Source organism: Egretta garzetta, unplaced genomic scaffold, assembly GCF_000687185.1.
Source record: "Egretta garzetta isolate BGI_Z169 unplaced genomic scaffold, ASM68718v1 scaffold768, whole genome shotgun sequence".
NCBI lineage: Eukaryota > Metazoa > Chordata > Aves > Pelecaniformes > Ardeidae > Egretta > Egretta garzetta.
In genome coordinates this window covers 10,935-33,508 of record NW_009260594.1, presented here as the reverse complement: position 1 = coordinate 33,508, position 22,574 = coordinate 10,935, and the positions used below count along the sequence as shown (strand labels likewise).

General features: G+C 35.7%; 1 protein-coding gene across 2 annotated transcripts in view; it reads left to right on the top strand.

The window, feature by feature from the left end:
* LOC104131492 (FAS-associated factor 1) overlaps positions 1-22,574 on the top strand; it is a 92,195-nt gene that overhangs the window by 62,371 nt on the left and 7,250 nt on the right. The gene's annotated exons all lie outside the window — the stretch shown is intronic.

The window sequence follows — 22,574 nt, the reverse complement described above, 5'->3', positions numbered from 1 at the left end:
GAGGTACAAAGAACAAGGATTTTTTTACTGTTTTTCTACAATTTGTCTATAGGGAAGAGAGAGCCTCTTCCTACAAGTCTGTACTTATAAAATTGTAGTAAGTCCAGCTGCCTGGTGTCACATGCCATAGCTGTACATATTTTACTCCAACCCCGACAAAGGGAAATGGAGAAAGGAATAATGAATCCAAGAGCTGACATAATTTCAGTCATTTCATTCACAGCACCAGGGCAAAATGCAGCAGCCCAAGCATCTCTGCAATTTCTTCCGGGAGAAACAGAAAGGCAAAGGTTTTATTTTGGTTTTATATTGTTCTCAAATTTACTTCACTCATTTCTGGTGACAGGCTACCTCTTACTGAACTCAGCAACTCTAAAAGAGTAACTCTTAGTTAAGAGACATTGTGAGCTATGTTTGTGTCCCATTATTAGTTTCTATGTAATCATAAGCTGAATTTCACTTCAACATCTCCCCTCTGTGTCTTGCATGAACTCCTGTTTGCACTTAGCCACAAGAAGTTCCTCTCTTAAGACAAGAAGGATTTATTCCTGAGTAATTCGAAGGTGGGGAGTATAAGAAGTGCTTAGGTTAATCTGGGGAGTGGTTTGTGTGTTGGCAGTTTCACCTATAACTAACAATCTGTTTCACCCACTCTGCTCAAAAGGTTTTGGCTCTTTTTTTTATTTTATGCATTGCCGTTGGGCTCGCAGAGGAAAGGCTAGACCGCAGCTGAGAGATATGGCCACAGGGCAGCCTGGGCTGGGTCTAAGACAAACAAAATGGAGAAGCTCTGATGTTCACAAAAAGCAGCAACAGACCAGTGGAAGAGAATACTTTTTTTGTAGTATAAAAAAGTAAAGTGAAACTTCTCTCCCTGTTGCAAAAGGTAAACTGTCAAGTCAGGCAGGTCCACATTAATATTTTGAGGTTGGGTCTCATTAGGCCAATGAAATAAATGGGAATTCTCTTGAGCATTCTGTGAGGTCTGGGTGGGATGAAAGTTCTTTTTTGATGAACTAAAAGTAGTAGACTGAGATGAAGCTTGAATTGACACAGAGCTGTCTTTAAATCTCTTTAAATCTTCCCACAGAACACTAAGCTGTAATCTACAGCTACGCCTACGATAGCATGCAGGACAGTGCAATAGGACGTCTGCATAGAAAACCAGTTGGTGGTGAGGATCTAACATCCACACTATTTGTGTTTCTGGCATTCTATGAGCGACCAGTTCTAGTCTGGTCCTGTGGACTGAATGTTTCTTAGTAGTTGAAATTTAAAAATTGTGCATTTTCTGTTTTAGTTTGATCTTAATGGTATTTAGTTTGCATACTTCGAGACTGCTCCACCATGCAAGCTTAAGTACAGTAAGTTGGACAAGTGGAAGACTTACTTAAGATGAGGAGTGTGTTTTTCAAGTGAAAAGGTAATTCCATCCTACAAGGACTGGATCTACATCAGTCCTTTGGTGCAAAACATTTTCAAACATTATACTGTTGTGAAACCTTCTCCGGTTTAGGACTGTCATTTTTTAATAATTGTATAAACAGAGGTGGTCAAATTCTTGAACGGGAACAATTAAATGAAAGATTAAGTGAAAAGTGCACCTCCTGTGTGTTTTGACTCACTGCAGAGTAGTCATGCAAAGAATCAACAGGAGCAGTAAGAGAAGCCTTTTGAATACCCAAAAAGGTATAGTTTTTCCTTTAGAGGAGTATGTTAGCATTGTGTTTCATTATATTTCTTCCTTAAGATCAGTTTGAAGTGAGGAACAATAAAACTTGGAGATTAAATGTTTCTTCTAAAACATAAATGCAAACTGTTTGAGATAGAGGATAATTTTAGCATGCAGTCTGAAATAAGCATCTGTCGTCTCAAGACACTGGTATCAGAAGAGAACTGCAAATCTAATTTCAGTCCTCATTTTGTGTGTCTTGCCTTATGTCAGTTTATAGGTTGGATGTAAGATCACTAAGTTTTAACTTACAAATTTGGCAATCACCCATCTATATTTTCTCCTCTGTAGGTCATTTTGCTTGGGTAGTAAACCACATCTTTCTCTACACCCCACCCCACCCCCCCGCGCCCCCTTCTTTTTCCTGCTCTTTATCTTCTGGTTTATTGACTCTTGTGCAGTTTTTTAATGAAAAACTTTTAAGAATTTATTCATTGCTGCTTGCTTAAAAAAATCAAGGGAGTTTATCTGACTTTTCTAAATACAGTTTTCTTCTCACAATGCAGAAAAGCATACTGTAAATCAGAAAATTTAAATTATTATGCTCTTTATACTTATTTTCTGCAACGTAGAGTGCTAAGTATGTTAAATTACACTTGAAAACTGTCCCCGTGTGGGGGGAATTACTGAGTACAATGCTTGCATGTTAGCTTTTCAAACAGAGACTGAATTTTCACTGATTGTTATCTGAATATCAAATGGATTTTTTTTCTATCAACTAAGTTGTTATTCCTGGTGTTAGCTTCCATAGTTCAATAAAATTACACTTTCCTAGGATTTAGAAAGAAGTGTTTTTTACATTTTTGGTGTCCTTTTGTTGGTGCATGTTTTATACACTGAATTTGCATAACTATGAGTATCCTTGTGGTTCAGAGGAGGAGCTGTTAGTATGGATCTGTACAACAGTTGTTTTATTAACATCTTCACAGGGAAAAACCAGACAGAATAGCTGAATATGTAAATGAGCAGCTCGTGATGCTATAACTTGTCAAATAACCATTGATGCAGTATAGCTGAGCAAACTGTTTCAGTGTGTGCATATACAGTAGGTATTTCTCTCCAAATTAATATTTGCATTTGAAATACGTGTGTAGTGCAAATACATGAGAAGTATATAACAATTAATAATATTTTGTGTTTGATGTTTACATATTATGTGCTCTGCATTTTAATTCTTAATGTTATCTGCTTCTTTAATCATCTTGAATTAGTGTTCCAAATGTATTGATTCAAATGGATTTATTACTTAGTTATTAAGGTTTGATAGACATTTATATCCTTGAAACAGGTTGGGCTTGCTCAGTAGTTAGCTAGCATTTTTTGAGGTTGCCATTTTGTCCTTCAAAATCTCAGACCATTTTAAAACTCCAGTGTCATCTTTATGAATGTTTCTGTGTTGTAGTAATGAGAAAAACTTAGAGAATAGGACACTGCTTTAGTAGTGTTTTGCAGCTTAGAACTGCTTTGTGCAAAAACACTACATAGGTTTAAAATAAAGGTGTACTTCTAATCTGATTTAGTTAAACTAACATGAACTGTAGCGTGAACGTTCTTATTTATCTTAAGGACAGCTTGTTCTATTTCAACATAAACAGAAGAGGAATTAGATGAAGTTAAAGCAAAGTAAGGCTTGTCCTTGGTGAGGTAAAAAGAATAATTTAAACCTGCATTAGTTAATACATCACAAATAAATCATAGTAAACCCCTTGTATTTACAAAGCACTTAGTCATATGCGTGCATCTGGTAGAGGGCAAAACTTCGGTTTCTCTCAGGAGTCCCATCTTCACTATGCAAGCAAGTCTAAACTACAGTCTAAACTAAAACCAGCCGTACTGGTTGTAAAGTAATAAACTGACACCAAGTACTATAGTGCCAAATGTGGAACATGCAATAAACGTCGTAAGCATGCCCTTCTGTCAGTGCTACCGTCTTAGTGTAACGAGCTTAAAATTTTCCCTCTGAAGTGGCACATGTTCAAGTGTATAAATAAGGACTTTGATTTGAGGACCTTTTATAGCCTCTCTCTATTTATGTAACAAAAACATATTACCTTTATAATAATATTGGGTAAAAAAAAAGTGGCATTTTCTTCAAGGTATTAGTGTCCCCTCCTGGATTTCTTTCTGTGATGACTTTCTTGTTCAGCCAAAAGGAGTCCTTTGACTTTGGTTGGTTTCATAGACAAAAAAATGCTTCTTGGGCTTTTTTGAAGCTCTTTCTCAACTACTTGCATTCTTCTATTCTCCCATTTGTGAACCATGGCTGAGTTACTGTAATGCAGTTGGAAGAAGGAAAGAAAGTCAGTTTTGTACTCTCTTTGACTGCTTGACAATTCAAATGTAGTGTTAAATTAGAAATTACTAGAAAGTTTAGTGTTCATATCCATCATAAATAAAAACTTTTGATTTCTTTTCTAAACACTTTTAATTTCTGTAAATGTGTTATCCATCCATACTACTGTTAAAATGATGACTTGTTGGGTAATTTTTTTTTAGTCCTTTGTCCAATTTAGTGATAAATGTCACTTATGGAATAAACGTGAAAATACTCTACCATATTGTGAGGTTTGTGGTGGTTTGGAGGAGTGCAGTGTTGCAGCAGTTGTTCTGGATCTTAGGGAATGGAGTCAGAGATGTGGAGCGGTGTTTATGCAAAACAAAACTAGCCGTGTTCCCCAAATGCACTTTAAGATAGCTTATTTTGCTGGTTATTTTCTAAAAAATGAAGACCTTGTAGCAGCATAAATTTAGGGCCAGTTCTGCCTTCCTGTCTGCCTGCGTAGATAGGATGTTGCTCCCGCAAAACTGTCAGTGACCTCTGGGAGTTGTGTCCTGCTGCCCTCCTCGTAGAGGTGTCCCCAGCGCTTGAGGGTGGGAGAGGGAGGAGGAGAGGATAAGCTGTTCTCAGCAGCCGTTTGCCCTTAGACTTCTGGTTTGGATCCTAGCTGGGAGTCAATGTCACTTTATAGCTGTATTTAACTCCCTGTCATCCTGCTCCCCTCTTCTTCCCCACGTGCTGCTTTGAAGGCAGCCCCCAGGGTCAGCAGCAGCCTGGCCTCTGCGGGAGCCGAGCCGCTGCTTGGAAAGGGAGCCTGAGAAGCAGTGTAGAAGCAGGAGCCAGGCAGACCTGTCAATGGGTTTTTTTCCCCCAAGTGTTAATTGTGGTCACAAAAGTTAAGTGTTTCTGTAAAATTACCATCTTGGTATTTTGTATTTATTTTTCACCATGTAGCTTCAATGTGAGGTTTACTCAGCAGACAAGTCAAAACAAGAATATTTTTTTCCATCTGCTGTTACAGCAAGTCTCAGCCTGGGATCTCAGAAAATCACAGTGTTCGTTCTGGTTAGCAGCTAATAGGAAACAATAAAGATTTAGGGTTCAGAATTTAATTGGCACTGATGTTGATGCAGGAAGAACAACCACACACAGTTTACTCTTGTGAAGCTTTATTGATTCTTTTTTAAAAGGAAAGCTCTGATGAAAGTAAAAAGAGGCATTTAATTTGCAAGCATTTCTACACAGTTTTTATTCCAAAATGTGATTTTCTATCCTTCTTTATTCCTGCACAGTAAACATGTCTTAAGATCTTCTGATTCAGAGACAGATACAGAAAAACAGAAGTGTAAGGTTGTCTACTGTTTAGTTTGTTCATTTGGATGATATTGGGGCTTTCTTACAGGTTAAATTTATGTCTTTCCCAAGGCTAATGTCAGATGTGCATTTGTATATATTTTTAAGATAATGTGACATTAGTGTATCTTCAAAATCTGCATCCCAGATTCTAATCTTTCAGTGACCCATTTCCAAGGATCAGGTCTGGAATATTGCTCTTGAAGAGGCGGGCATATAAACAGAAGCTTCCTGGTTTTCTGACATTACCTGTATACCAGAATCTAGAGATTGTAACTTGTAATTGTAACAATTGCCTTCTGACATTACCTGTATACCAGAATCTAGAGATAGGATCTCTTTTGTAACTAAGGCAAATGATCTTTTGAATTTCAGTGTGTAACTATTTCTTCAAGTACAGATGGATCCCGTGCTTTCAGAGTCTGCAACAAGGTCAAAAATATGCAGCAGGATGAGCTGCAGAGGCCTTTGAATGACGTCCTGCTCCCATGGCTTCCTCACAAACCAAGATAAAGATTGAGTCTTCATCATTGGCACAGCCACCGCAGATGGCCCTATATTCAATAGCTGGTATCTCAATCTCTACTTTCAAAACAGTTTTGAAGATTTTAGAAAGAAGCGACCCATTTCGCCTCCAATCTGATCTGTCCATTTTCTCCATAGCTTTGGTGATAGATTACACGTGTTTCTTTGGGTCTGGAATTACAATTTAAATTCCTGTCTCTGTGACACCAGCAGCTTTCTGCCATCTCTGCAACCTTTTTTCTTGCTGCTTTTCAGGAATTTGTTTTCACAAGACATCTGCAGGCAAGCCTTTTCTGGGTCTTCTAATCCACTGAGCTTTAATAACAGCCTCTTATTTCAAGGGCAGAGGATTTTAGAGAAACTATTTAAAATATCTAAAATGAATACAAGATGAGAATACTTATCTTTAAAATAGGGGGTCTGAGTGCCTTTGTTTTCACATTCATGTGGAGAGTTTTGATGTTACTGAGCAGGTTTCTCTACTCAAGGAGGTCAGTTAATCTGTTTCCTAAACTGCCAGATTGCTGTCTGTACATTGCAGCTCATTTCTCGCCCAAGAACTGTCTTTGACTGTGTGTCATGGCTGCTATTCATGCATACATTCATGCTATTCAAGCTACAAAATAAATTCACCAAATTTATTGTCAGCAGTCGTGCTATCCATGTGATGGGATACATGGCTTTCTGTCCCTTTCCTGATGACTGGTGGGTAAGTGGCAGCTCACTCACCCAGGCAGGATCACAAGCTCTTTATAGAATGTTTTTCAGTTGTTGATAGTGTCTATGCAGAAGCCTCACATACCCAGTATCAAGCTGATGATCACGCATTAACAAGGATGTTCAGAGACTCGACTCCTCTCTTAGAAAGCATCTGGTTTTTCAGAAAGGCCCAGTCCCTCTGGTTCATCTGTCTGAGTGCCCAAAGATGTGCCCAGATGATTTGGAACATTTCTGACAACTGGGAGACCTTGGAGGATGTCCTCAAAGCTTTCCAGGTTGTGGTTACTCAAGGCTGATCTTTTAGTTCCAGAAAACAAAACCAAAAAAGTGTTAATGAATCTATTCCAGAACTTCCATCTCTTTAGCGGGCCTGTTATATACATTCTTGATTTGTTGGATGTGCCTCTAATTAATTTTCTTCTAAGTGTTCTCACATAGACCATAAAAGGGGTGATTATGATTTCTCTGTCCCATTTGAAACAATATTAGATCCAGGGCATACTCTCTCTGCGAGTGAATGACGATCAGCATGTCCCAGTCCTTTCTTCAGCTTTCCAGTTTGTTCTTGCTGGACTGTAACAGATTTGTCTTCCCCATTTCAAATCCATGATCCCGTGATGTATGTGGATATTTTCAGGGTTAGAGGGTGCTTGCTTGTCTCCAGTTAATGGTTGTTCATCCTAATAGGTAGAAGTATTCCAGGAGTCTCACCAAGATATAGCCAAATGACCTGGTTTTGGTAGAAGTCTATGTCCTTGTGTCTCATGGAAGCTTACTTCCAAGGGATATTGGATTATTTCTTGGATCTTAGAGTGCAGAGCTCTCTGATATCTCTTAGCTACGCACTAAGTCTTTGTCATCTCAGCCCATTACCCATTAGTAGAAACAAGGAAGGTTACTGCTCAAAGAAGAACTTCTCTGTTGCTGTCCTTTCTGGTCAGAGGTTTCCTTTGCCATTGTTGCAGTGAGATAAAAAATATTTTGAAGTGTGTGAAAAATAAAGACTTGGTGTAACTCTCTTGTTGTTATAACAGAATAATAAAAAAGACTGCGCAGGAGCAATTCATTACTCTTTTCCTTTCAAGCACTTAAAAGAAAAAACAGAGCTGAAAATATTTCTTTGGGAGATACTGAAATACCTCATTAGATCTTTCTTTTTATTGGCTCTTGAGGTGATAATTTTGTAACAGGAATGAAAGTGAGGATAAATTTTGCTTTGATTTATAGAAATGTGTTAATTTGAACTGAATAGATATTTTCTGATCTTACTATTTGTCATCTGTGAGTATTGTTTTGTAATACATACTTTCGAGTTTTATTTTAAAGTAATTCTGGTGGGGGCTCTGTTAAGTGTGCAACACCGGAGGTATTTTTGGGGAAGGGAGTAGCTGAGTTGTTAATAACCTGCAGTTTTGGTAATTTTTTCCATTAAATGGAATAGTGTGCACTGCTTATTTAATAGTTATAGAGTTGCATGCCGAGCTAAGACTGAAAAATGCAGAGAAAATAATATGTATGTTTAATTAAGTTAATCTTTATTCAAACCTTTCTGTTTCAGTGACATGACAAGTTTGCACAGTAGAATAGTGAAAATGGTCAGAATAGCTTTGTGTTAGCTCTTTTTCTGAAGTGGTCATTAAATTTTCTGTTGTTGTTCTGCAGCATATGAATGGTAAGCTTTGTAAAGACTGGTATCTATGGAAGAGGTAACTCCCTGTAGTGTCTCAGTCAAACATTAATGAAATTGCACTTGGTTGTATATTCAAGAAATATTGACCCCTGCCTTCATGAAAGAGCTTTGTGATTTCAGCAACGTGTGGTTTCTGGGTTACAATTCTCTAAGATGGCCACCATTGAAGATACAGTGACTAAATTCTTGTTGCATTGAGAGAGACTCAGTTGTGCACTCCTCTTAGTAGAACAAAATAATTTTCTTTTAAAATTTTGGAATTTTGAAGGGAAATGTGATTTTGGTATTGTGGACTACTTACACTTCTAAATTAACCAGCCCAATTCTGGAAGCCAGTCTAGTTCAGGAAGAATGCCTGAACTGCAAGGTGCAGAACTGGAGCCTTAGCATGTATGGTTTTGTAACTATTAAGCAATCCAACTTCCTGAAAATTCTGCCTTACAGGTTAGTATGAATGACCTTAGCGTTTTTTAGATTTTCACCATTTGTTGCTGTCTTGCACAGGTCCTGAGGGCTTTCTAGGTTATCTTCTCGGTCAAAACATTCTTCCTAATAACAGTTTCATTTGAATAACCTGGAAATCAGTGGGGAGTGAGAATGAATAGGCACATCCCTCGTCTTGAAAAACTTAAAACAAAGTTCTGAAGTTTTGTCTTTTAATAAGGTTTTGCCCTTATGAAAAAATGCTTTTTTTCTAGACAGCTTTTGTGACTCTATTTTGGTCAGCTTTTCTGTCATAAATGCAGTTCAAGCATGTGAAGACGCTTTTGGCAGGCGTGTGCCAGTATGCCTTTGATAAAAAGGTTAGGTTCAGCAAAACAGGACTTCTTTTCTTCATAAAAGGGTTGTTACTTGTAAAGAAAACTTCCTCATTGGAAAGGCTTCCAGATAACTTTTTCCTCCAAATTGTTCTATATCCCAGTTTCATAGAGTTCACATTTATTGTTTTTTCTTTTTCTGGTAACACTTTTCCTTCATCTTCCTGTGTCTGCATCTGCATAGAACTTGGACTTCAAGTTTTCTAGTATTGCTCTCAGCTTACTGTGTTTATTTTAACTGTCCCTAATATTTTTCTGTTATCTGATAACTCTAATAGAGAACAGGACTTGAAAATAATACTTTATAGCCTGCACATAGAAAAACATGATTTTTGACAACTTGAGCCTTACTAGTTTGCTTTCACCTTCATCTTTTTGTATTCTACAAATATGTACAACTCATGTACACCTACCAGAGTTCAAGTGTTGACTTGTTTGGAGAAAGACTTAAAGAAATTAAAGAAATAAGAGCCAAAGAGAATGTGGACTGGTGTTTTTGGTCAGGTTGCAGCTCTTTTCAACACTACTCTATTTTTTCAGGAACTACACATATTTAAATATGCTAAAAATAATACTATTCATGAAGCCAAAACGAAATTGTATGGCTTCTTTTGGTAAAGATAAAAATCTATATTCAGATTACACCTTTGCCTGATTAATTTGTTAGGTCAGTAGAATTTAATCTCTGCTTTACTTGCTGTCTTTGCTGTCTTTAACTTTTTAAAATCCTGATGAAGATCAATTTTCACCTTATCATGGAAGAGGAAGACAGGGGTATAGTTGACAAATACTTACAGATGTTAACGATAATGATTCTTGTCCCTTTTTCAGAAAACTCTTAATATATTTTCACCTGTACTGCCACTGCTGCTAAAGTGCAATCCATGTCACAAAAAAGAAATGAAAGAGGCAGAGGTCTTCATATTTTTTATGTATTTTTAGTTCCTGCATTAAAAAAAATCAGATTAGATTTGCTTTTGGGTTTTATCATCTTTTTTCTTGATTTTTTTTTCCTTGTTTGTTTATTAGAAAACTTTCATATTGACTTGGAATGCAAATTAAGATTTAGCCCTTATAAGATGTGACAATAAACTTCTGAAAGCTTTAAAATTGTTTCCAATAAAATTGTGTTTGGGACACAAGTACAGGGAAACAGTGCTTTAAAACAGTCTACTTTATATTTCCTTCTATATGATATAAAATAAAAATTATACAGATTTTTGTACATGTTAACTATGTACTAAGTGAGAGATTTTTCTCTATCTTATTAAGTAAATGAGGGGCTTTTTTTGGTGGAAGATTCCATAGTTAAAGACGTAAACCAGCAATTTCTTGCTTCTATAGCACAACATAGTTCAGAGCTGAGATTAGAGAAACCCTGTAGAGTGGCTAATACTCGAGGGCATCCCCAACTAGAAAAGTATGTGAATTTAGGCATGGGAGGAAGGAAGGATCTGCTTTAAATTTAGTGTAGGGTCACTGAGTCTTAATGATAGATTAAACAAGGGAGGTGGAATAATGAATAGGGGTATGCAATGTGTAGCACTAATACCAGAAGTCCATGGTTTTCACTGGTTATTTAATGTCTTTTCCCATATGTTTCTGAATAGAGCAGGTTATGGCAGGGATGAGCTAAGGAATAGCTTTGTTAGTGAATTGTTAAATACACTGAATTCTCTTTTTAAAAATGTATATGTATATAGGAGAGCTGGTTGTTAATAGTATAATCAAGCACCTTATATGCATATATCTTAAACGTAGCAAAATTAGTAAAAATATTTGTAATTGATGTGTGTATGTTGACATTCTTAAAATATACCATGAAGATTGTCTGCATAATTTTCTTTTATCACGTGTAACTAACAGCCATTCCTTGGTTAAAGCAGAAATGAATTTCACATTCTTTCTGAATACTGTTGATGTAAAGAAAAACCCCAAAAGAAGTGGTGATTTGGTACACATGCAAATGAAATGGAGGAACTACCAAGAAATGTTTTTGTTATTAGAAAGTTGACTAACAGCTCAGTAAACCTTGTTTTATAATTTATTTTAACTTGAATTTAAAATAAGGTTAATAGAATATTTATTAAAACTCAACCACATAAAATAATGTATTAAATTCATACTTACAGTGACTGAGAAAGACATCACAGTTCACTTGAGTGTTAAGCTCATACCGAGTTCTGCAACTACTTGATACAACAACCTAGGGGAACCAAGCAAGTCAACTGTTGACTTATTGATGGGTTTCTGGGCAACCTGTATTCTCTTTCGTGTGGTGAAGACACCAGCAAGTCTTTAGAGAGAATGTACTTTGCATGTCATTTTTCCTTTGGGTTACAAATGTGATTGCAAGCTACACTGGAAGATGCAGTGCAGGTCACACTAAAAGCTTCGTCCTGTTGTTGCAACAGTAGATATTTTCATATATGTGGCTCATCTTCCTTTTTAGATGCATCTTGTTGGCTGGCACTGGGAATATAAGGGCTGCAGAGAGACCCTACCCATCTCTCTTCTCTAAGCAGCAGGCTTGCTGTGATCTCTAAGCGTAAGAGCAGTGGGAAGAAATAGGTAAAACATTGAAGTTAGAGGAGCATTAGAGAATTTTTCTGCCTGAAATTACTGCACAACTCTGCACAATTGTGGTACTTTGCTTCACAAGATTAATAGATTGAAGTACTTTTTCACATAATGTCTAAGTTGCAAATATTTTTTAATACTGATCGTTAAAAAAAATTGCAATAGATTTTTTTATGGTGTCTAGTAGCAATAAAACATGACCTGTCATAAAAGAGTATTTTATCAATTGTCTAGAAACAAAACAAGTAAAAAACCATGACAAAATACTGATTTTGTGATATTCCATTTCTTAAACTAAAATTGGTAGGCTTATCACTTAAGGATTGGCTGTGAAGCACATGTGGTTTATGCATTTTCTGAGACTTTGAAACAATCAGTTTTTATTCTGAACCATGTTTGGGTAGGAATGGAGGGAGATACTGTTCATCAGTTAAATGTGTTAAGGACCATATGTCTTCGTATCATAATCTGAGATTTCCGAGGGGCAGTAGGGTTCAGTCTGTCACTGGACCAAGGCGAATAGAAATTTGGAAGAGGGAAAGGTGGGGTTTTTTAGTATGAATACAAATGTTGCTCTTTACTATAATTAAATGCAGTTAGAATGGGAAAACAAACTCCAATTCATCTCCTTATGAGTTCCTAAAATGACCATCTATTTTACCATCTATTGATATGACTGATTACTTTTGAGACCCATGGAAATGCACAAGTAGGGAAGCAATGAAAGACCAAAATATGCATTTATCATGCTTAGGCTGTTGCAGAATAATTTCTTGTGAAACGAAGATGAGGGTGTTTGTCTTCAAATAAAATTGTCTAAGTTTTCTTTGTTGGGACATGACAGCCATGAAAACATAACAGATCTACTTTCCACTGCAAGAATCACATTGACTCTCTCTTTCACTTTGAGTGATAAATCAAACCCTAGAACTAATCTTTAATGTCCTTATGAGTGGGGACCTGACTAGACCCAAAATATTCACTATGCTGTGTCTCACTAAGACAACTAGTTCCTTAAAAAGGAAACAACACAGCCAATACAGGATACAGGCTTTTTGCTGAAGAGTCCACACACTAATTCCCGACAAAGGAAGAGGAACAGACTGAAAGAGAGGAGCTGCAAAAATAATACTTGTTTATGCAGTAGTCTGAATATATGCACATGTGATATGGACAAGCTGGGGTCAAGCCCGTGTAACTGGTGTGCAGATTTTTTTCTTGCTTCCTAACCTTTGTTCATGTTTTACCATTACCCTGTAGTGGTGGTAGCTTCTGGCTCTGATAGGTCTGAGGGAAGTTGGGATGCACAGAAAGTGTATTTAGTAGTTTAAGTCATGTTTTCATACCACTTTTAAATAACTTTGATCCAAGTTACTGCTCTTGGTCATATCCTTAACTTCATGATCAGTAAGTGTCAAGGTGTATTTTTCTCCAAGTTATTGATTTAATCACTGAGATAATTTATTAGGATTACATATTAAGTCTGCTAGGTATGGAATCCATATGAAATTACTTGTTCCTTGACTCCCGATAATCTCTTTCATCAGGTTAGCCTGGATAAAACTGTTACCCTGGTGCAGTCTTCTGTTGCATTTTAGTAGACCAGCTCTTTCAACTAATGGTTTTCATATGGCTTTTTTTAGCTCCAAAGATCATTGAACTGATCTTAATAATTATGCTTTTCTAATTCATGGTGTTTTTCTTATCAGTCTTTCATGGCTTCTTCCTAGAGACACCTTAATTCAGGTTGTATATTCTTTATTATATCTGTCTAGCTTCAGCTCTGTTACAGGCTTGTACACTGCTGCAGCAGAGTCCAAAATAACTCTCTGGACTTCATGTAATTTTCCTGCCACGCTTTGTGAAGCACTCTGAAATCTTCTGGAAGGTGGTAAATAAAAGTAACATTTTCTGTAGTGAAACTAAGGTCTAATTTTTCCTGCCAGATGCAGGATCTTGCAAGAGTATTGGCCTACAGAGTTTGTCTCACTCTTTTTAAAGGGGTCTTGACACGTTAATTTTTAATGGAAATAAAATACCTGATGTTTGGCAATTTATTTTAGGACATAAAAGCAGCTGGAATTGGGGATGGAAATAAAATACCTGATGTTTGGCAATTTATCAACATTTTAGGACATAAAAGCAGCTGGAATTGGGACAGTAGCAATAACAATCTGGTTTGGTAATTATCCTGTTTTTTACAGCAAAAAAATATCGTTCCTTGGGGGAACGATATTAGAAACTGTATACTGCAATTGAGTGCTTTGCCAAAAGAGTAGTTGCCTCCTGATAGTGATCTGGTAATAGATGATTTAGTAGCAGTTGCCTGTTGTCTTTCATAACATGCATAAAATTTAGTTAAAAGTTTCCACAGAGCAGTGCTTTTTCATTCAGGTTACTAATAAGATATTTTCTCAAATGACCATTACTACTAAATGGAAAAACAAACTAGGACTTCAAAATGTATCTTTTCTGTGTCAGTGCACTATATGTAGAACAAACAAACAAAAAAACTTCAAGTATTATCATCAGTTTCATTTTGTTAGTAGAAGTCTTGAAGGCGTTTTCAAATAAATTCGTAAAATTGTTTTGGCAGTAAGTCTTTGTTGTTTGATCTCTTTTAACCCTAATCACATCTTCCTTTCAATCTCTAATGTCACAGCTAGCTCACACTCTAACTCTTTCATACCCTGTTTCAACCTCATGCTTGTGTACTGCTAAAACGATTTATTTTTCTGGTTTTGTTTTTTTTAAATACTCGTGTCTCTTGCCTCAATTTCTTAAGAATGTGTTTTACCTTCTTCTTCTATAGGAATTTGTTTCTTCTTTTAACCTTCTATGAAAAAATTCAAAGGGTCATGTGGTTTTAAGTTCAGAGGGGATTATCACAATTAGGTCTCCTAGGCACTACAAGCAATGAATAATAATAATTATGTAGGCTGAACCTTTGCGCAGTGCAGGCCATATAGCAGCAATCAGAAACTTCTGCATCACATTATAAGATTGTAACTTGCATTTAGCAATAATGCTCTTCTAGAACGATAGCTAATTTTAGGTATTTAAAGATGGAGATCAGCAAAGAGATTACTTTGTTCCACAGAATTAAAACGTGCATCTATGCTGGCAGAAAACTGAAGCACTAAGAAGTAAAACAACATTTTAAAGACAGTGAAACAGTTGTGTATAGAATTTGAATATAGTGAATAATATAATATAATATAGCAAATATATTTAACATTTTCCACTTGCTGCAGCCCAGGAAAAGGCCAGATCCAAAGCAGTGGCAAAAAGTTGTGTCTGGTAGATTGAAGAGAGCTCAGATTAATTCTTGAACCACAAACCTGGTCTGGTCAGGAGGCTGAGGTTGGGAAAATATCTTGCTAAATCTTTGAGGTAACATCTCATGTGCTTGGAACACTTTCAAATTATACTGTAGGTATAGATATATATTGCATGAGGCAATCAGAAGTTCACTTGGCAAAAGATTCAATAAAGTTTAGTTGAAGCCTGGCTTTTATTTTCTGTTTCAAAATTGGCAGGTTTTAACCACAAAAATACACTAGTATTACCCAGTGGACCGTTTTATTGTAGATTGTGGTGTTAAGATAATAACTTGGCACAGACCCATTAAAAAATGTCAAATGACATCCAAGAAGGGTTGGTTTAAAGTATGAGGCCCAGCAAATGAAATAAAGGATAATGAAGTATTAATAATTGTGAAATCTATGAAAGTAATTTATCCACGATGTTATTTCCATTGCTGAAAGGAAGCTGCCGAATGCTTCTTTACAAGTATTTAGAAAATGTAATGGATTTTAAATGTCATTACATTTAATGAATTCTTAAATCATCTGGTGATTCCTAAACTGGATGGGCTTCTGGTTACAACTTCTAGTTAAGAAAAATTTCTAAATTATTTGAATAAGTGTTACAGCTCAGAAATATAGTTGCTCAATGAGACTATAAAGTAGGCAGTGTCTCTGAAGGTGTCTTTCAACTGTAGAACAAGAAGACAGAACAGAGCGAACTAGCTTAGGAAAAAAACAGTTCAGGGCATTTCAAGTTTGCCAGTAGTATTTCACATAAGTAATTAGGACTATCTGCAGTCCTCAAGAATTTGCATCAGTAAAGTGGAATTAACATTTTTGTTTTGCATTTTGTTTGATGACTCCCTATGATAGATAAAATCTGGGGGAATGAGGCTATAAGTACTTAGTTGGGGAGTAAAGGATCCATATGCCTTTCTGGAAGTGGTATTGGTGAATCTGTCCTTGTATCTAGTATCTGATTTTCCTAAATGAGATGGTTTTTACTAGAACATTACGACAAATCATCTCTCAAGTTTTTCTGTTTATGGATTCTTTTTCCTGAAAATTTTCCTCCCTCCCCCATTTTAAAATACATAATAGCAAAATAATACATTAACTTTGCATTTACTTATTCAGCCACTTAATCTTTCTTAGTAGTTACTGGTTTCTCCTTGCCTCATCACTCAAATTGGAAATAGTGTGGATTATTTATGTCAAAGTATTCATTTACGCCCTAGAGACGTGAAGTTCTTACTCCACTTTTCCAACAATGAGGATGCACTTCAGTCTCTTTTCTAGATATTCAAATTAAAGAAATGGAAACATCAAAAAATGTATTTGCTGGTTTTTGCTTAGTGTTTAATGTGGCTTAATCTTCTTTGTTTGAACTCTTATATGCAAAATGTCACAAAAATCACACATTATGATGTGTTCATTACATAATTAAATCAAAAAGCTTTCTAATGAAGATATTGGTACAGTATTGGCTGAGTACTATAGTACAGTACAACCCATTTTTAACAGTAGCTTAAACTGGATTTATTTTGGATTGAACACTGTTCCATACACTCTAAAGTGAAAGTTGGATGTGTTAGTGGCTTTTCTGTATGTGAAATTTGTTTAATTGCAGGAAAGTGGTACACAGAAACTTAGCAGAAAATTTTCTACTGATTTTGTGTGTGTGTGTGTGTGTTGTAACTTGCTGATGAGTTCTGCTTTGTATGGGGCTGATGTACAGTGGATATTCAGGTTCTCTTAGGGTTCTTTAGGAAGATTTTGAAATTGTGTATTGTTTTTAATTTGAAAATGAAACAGTCCTAATCAGAGGGAAGAATGCTACTTTCAGGAGGTATACAAGTTTCGGTGCTTCTAATTCATTTCAGTTTTACATGTCATGATAGAATAAGCAAGTAATATATTTCAGACATTGAATTAAAACCAATTATGTTAGAATTTAAAGCATTTTTATTCTGCATTAAACAAGAAAAGAGGTTTGGAAGATTTAGCCTACTAAAGGCTAAATGCAGACCAGAATCTTTTCAGAGGAATTAAAAGCAACAAAAGTAATTTAAATGGAGAGCTGTGAAATAAAAAATTAATTAGAGAATGTATTTTAATAAAACACACATTTGAGTTCTTGTGCTTTTCATAAAAGTGCTGAATCACAACTGACTTCTGGCTGGCAGGCTTGGACAGGAGAAGAGTTCTTTTGCATTCAGTATAGATTTAAAATATTTAGGTTGGAAGTGTATTTTTTTCCTTTAGATTGCAACAGAGTGAATTGAGTATAAGTGCAAATGTGAATAGTTATTTTACATAGGGAATCTTCCTTGGAGAGTTTCAGTGCTATGAAATTCTTGAGAAGCAGATGCCAATATTTAAAAATGGTCCAATTCTGACATCTTAATTCACTAATTGAAAGCATTCCATAATTTACATATCAGTCAGCTGCTAGAAGGAGAGGCCGGTTGTCATTTGATGCCTTTAGATTTGCATCAATGTTTCTAAAGTAAAGGCTACACTTAAATTTGCAGATTTAAATAACCTTTGTTCTTTATGTTTTAATATAGTTATATATATAGTTATTATATTGTATATTGGAGAGCCAAAAAAGCAGATGAAATTGTCAGTAGAGCAGACTTATACTATTTCCTTCACATGAATCTTGCATAAAGTGACCTGAGAGTTCTGGTTTGAGTGCTAATGATAGTTGTGGTTCATGCAGTACGTTACTTGCTATATATGAATACATCCTACTTGTGGGTTGCTGGCTAAAAATTACTGCACATATAACTTTTTAAAGTTAAGAAATTCAGTTTCTCATTGGCTGCTGATGGCCTTTTCCTGATAAAATGCAAACCACTTTTTTTCTGCTATGGGAAAATTTTAAATATGGATCACTTATTTTTGTTTTTCATCTTCTCTCCTAACTTCTTCTGTTTCTGTCCTGTGTCTTTACTATTACTGTGGGCCAAATCTATTGCAATTGGTTGTGGCAGAGATGCTGATTCAGAAATTCTTTCTCTCTAGTTTTACATCTCTGTATTTTTCATAGTTCATGTTAGTCCATAGTTAACTGAAATCACCCTTTTATCTGACCCATCTTTTTGTTCATAACTATTGATAACATCATTATCCTTTCAAATTCACCACTTAATCACCTTTGACACTTCCCTATGCTTAGAAACTTGGTAGATTGTCCCTGCTTCCCATGTATTATTGCCAGATTCCCAATGCTCTTTGCGATCTCTCAGTGGAATTTTGTCTGGCGGAGGTGTTAAAGGCTTTCCTCTTGAAGACTATCGCTTTAGCTGGTTTTGCCTCCTTTCTTTCCATCTTTCCTCACCAAAATGATTTTGCTTACTTGGCATTTCTTTCTGTCATTGCCTCATCCGTATCGTTGCTGTCCCCTGAAAATTTTGCTTACTTGTCTGGACTTCTTCTCTGTTACAATGTCAAAGTCAAGACTCTCGCTTTACTATCAGTGCCCCATGCAACCTTGCTCTGTCTGCATCTGATCTCATTTCCCCGCATCCCCCAACTCACATTCCACATTCCTCACAGTCCTCTGACTTTATTGCTCCTTTTGTCTGCCTTTCATGCACTCATTTTTGCACTGTCTTTCATGCTGCCTATGTGCCTGGAACAGTCTTTAGCATCTCAGCCAATTTACAGCTTTGCATAAATTATATTTAATAATAAGACTAACAAAAGTTCATTATCTACATTATTTCAATTAACTTTGTACCTGCATAAGCAGAAAACAGCCTGAGGGAAAGTACTGTTAAACTTTGTTGTGATTTGTTGTGATTCAAAGATACAGATTCAGGCACGCCAGTTCTTTGATGATTCAGCATAAATTTAATTTTTTTAACAATTTGGTAGGTGTTAGATTATTTTTTTTTCCACAGTAAATTTCAGATTTTTCTAATTCATAGATGAGAAAATAGCTACTTATTCCTGCTAAGTGAAATCACCAGAAAGTCATCGTCATCACATTACCTGGTACAGGCTTCTTGCCCTGTGGTACATTTTACTTTGCTTTATCCTTACGAATAAGGATATGGAAGGGCTTTGAATGTCAAATTAACTTCATATCTACAAACAAAGTGTATCTCTTGTGTTTAACCTTCCTTTTAAAGCAACATACTCATCTGCCTGTATCTGGGAAGTTTTCTCAGGGTGTTGGCTACTTTGGCATACAGGTTTTCTTAAAATATTAAAAGGCGTTTAATATTTTAACTCCCTTCTAATACCAATGAAAATGAGCTGAACGTAAAACTTCATGTGCCTCTCCAGCATCAGTGTAGAGCTGCAAGGCAGGACATTCTGCAGAAATTATTTTCCAAGTAAAATTGCATCTGAAATATATGGGGTATTTTTTTTTTTTTTGTTTAAATGGTTGCATTGATACTGTTCACAGCTGAGTTGTGGAACCAAATAGATGTGCCTTTAATTTGTTTTTAAATGATCTTGTATATTCTGGAGATTATAATCTGAAGGGTGGCTGCCATAGTAATGTGCCAGTCACCATGGCATCTGAACATTATGAAAAGAAATTCTGGGCTGTACAAAGACAATGCCACCAATTAGTATTTCAAACTGATCAAAGGTGGGGGACCAAAAAGTTTGCCAATAAATGTAGCTCAGTGATGGCACTAGAAGTTAGAGTTTGCTTTACCCAAATTTATAAAGATTTCAGTCCTCCTGTCAATATCATGTGAATTTATAAATAAAAACCTTAAAATAGACTTCATCCATTTACTATGCTAATTTTTTTCAGTTCCATGAAGAGTGAAGCCGTAGGTTTTATTTCACTGGCCCCAGTGAAGTAGTGGTTTATAGTTCTGCTTTATAAGAATCTTAGGACTTTTTTCCTCCTTGCATAATTTAACTTTAAACTGAAATAAAGTCAATGAAGAAAAGGGGGTTTCTGTACCTGATTAGTAAATACTCCTAGTCTCTAAAACTCTTGCAGTCTGCTTTCTTAATACTATTCTAATTATCAAACAAAGCTAAAATTAAATAGTTATTTAAAAGCAAGCTTATTTTATCTTAAATAATTGATTGTGGCTTGCTGTTTGAAAGAGGACTACTTTGGCATGAATTCCAAATCCAGTTATGATCTTAACTCAAGCAGTTTGTTTAATCAAACATTACTCTAATAAGTCTTACACGGTCCCCTACCCGACCAGGCCTGTCTATAACAACTAGTTTATTCTGCGACGAGTTGCTCAACAGATGTCATTCTGGTAGAATAATGCAGCAGAATACTTGTGCGTTGGCTAAAATTACTTCAACTTTGATCACTTTTGTCCAGCACATCAGTCTGGCATTGTGCTTTATACCAACATAACACTTTACCCCGAGCATGCCTTTCAAGCTTAGAATAGCAGAGGAATGTTATTGAATTCAGTGCAGTTACAGATGAGTTAATGAAAGAAGGAAAATACTGTTTTTTTCATAATGCCTTTCTGTTGTACTTTGGAATTAAAAGGGAATTTGAGGAATGTGACTTCTGAGTTATTTATTTTTATTTCTGAAGGCTTTTTGAAAACAATATTATGTAGTTGTATTGATCCCACATTTCTGTAAATAAGTTTCACTTATTATTTGCAAATAGCTTGGTTTAGAGTTTTACATTGTGAAAATAATATTATAAGACTTTTTTCATATGTAATTGGAGAATAGTTAGCTCATGGGGACAGTTTATCTCTATTTAATGCAAGAAAACTAAAATAGCAAGGACCATATTCTTGTGATCACAGATCAGTGTTGTTACATTTTGATGGGCTGTTGGGGGGTCAGTATGGAGTAATGACAACTCTTTACCTTGATACTACTGTGAAACGAATACTGCACAGCAGGCCACCTTCTTGTGAAGAAGCAGTGAAGAAAGGCTGTTTGTTTTGAACAGTAGGTATGAGATCATAGACCAAGTTCTATAGAGTTCAGTCTTCCACAGTTCCATTTTTCACAGGTGCGTGTGTGTATACATATGCATATACATATACATAAGAATATACCATATATATGTGTATTTGAAATGTATTTAAATAAGTTTTTAATATTTAAGGTATATTTGTATTTTTTAAAGCGTGGCAACATACTTAAATGCGAGGAAGCACTGGTATGAAGTATGCTTTATTTACTAATAAATACTTCAGTATTCAGTGTCTAAAACAAAACAATAGTCTTGTTTTATTTTTTAAAATAAAATATAATTGTAATTTTTAAAAATTGAAACATAGTTACCAGATCAGTCTTCCTGCAAAAACACCTTAACAAAACCAATATTAACGTAAAGGTTATCGGGTGTACATGTAGTTTACCAGTTTTACAAAAAAAGGAGAGATAGCGTCATGATTCTGAAACATTCTATGAATGTAAAGCTGGGCTGAAAATCCACCCCAAATATATGTTATGATCCTGAAATGTCCAGATAAGGAACCCACATGGACTGACTTTCATCCTTTAGTGAGATGTAGACTCAAGGGTTGGAAGTAATGTATCTTGCTGTTAGATAGTAATTTGAAGCCATTGTTTACCACTCATCTGTGAAGAATATTTATATTCATAAAGCCTTAAACTGATAGTATGGAAATTATTATCTGCGTATGGAAATTATTATCTGCATATTCTGTATATTACATCTACCGAGAAATGGTTCTTCACAGTTTTTACTAAAGAGCATTTTATTAGTACGAAATACTACTACCACCACTACTGCTACTACTAAAAGTAGTGAGAATGAGCAACAGTAATTGAATGGAGGATCTGAGAACTGGAAATACAGTAAGAACACTGTACTTGTGTTTGCTCTCTATATGCCCTGAATTTTCTCAGTCGTATTTATTTGTTGGCAAACTCATGCAGCATTGCCATGAAGTCTTTTGAAGAATGTTGCCCAAATCAACATTTGTGAGCAAGAGTATGTGTGGAAATCCCTGCCTCCTTCCTCACCTCCCTTGGGATATTTACAGTGATTAGAGCAATTCTTTTACCACTTAATGTCTGCGCATGTATCCTTCAGCCATGTATTAATGTGCTTGAACTATGTGTAAAATTTAAAAGAAAGGATCTATGCAGCCTTTCTCTCTAAAGATGAGAAAAAGAGTTTTTGTGCTACTTCATTATGCAAACACATTTTAGGTGAGTATCTACTGCCAGATGATGCATATACATTCTGTACTAAAAATAAATGCCAAATGTTGAGGGAACATACGCACAATATGTTTATATTACCATATTGCCTTACCATGTATTCAAAACTCAACTGTGCTTCTGTGATGAAGCTATGGCAAGTACTGATAAATAGTTAGGGTCAAATATAAAATGTCTGTATAGTAGATCACTTTGTTTTCTTGTATTATGTCCTTAAGAATGGTAATTTAGAACCACGTTTCATTCATTTCTTGAATAGGAAAACTTTAAATGTATGGATTATGTTAGTATTTGTCACTTTGACAAATGTCAGCTTTCTTCCTGTTTTTTTTTAATAATTTTTCTGTTCAGTTAGAGGAAGTTGTTAGGTTGGGGTAAGTGCGCTAGACTGCAAGCTAGGTAAAAC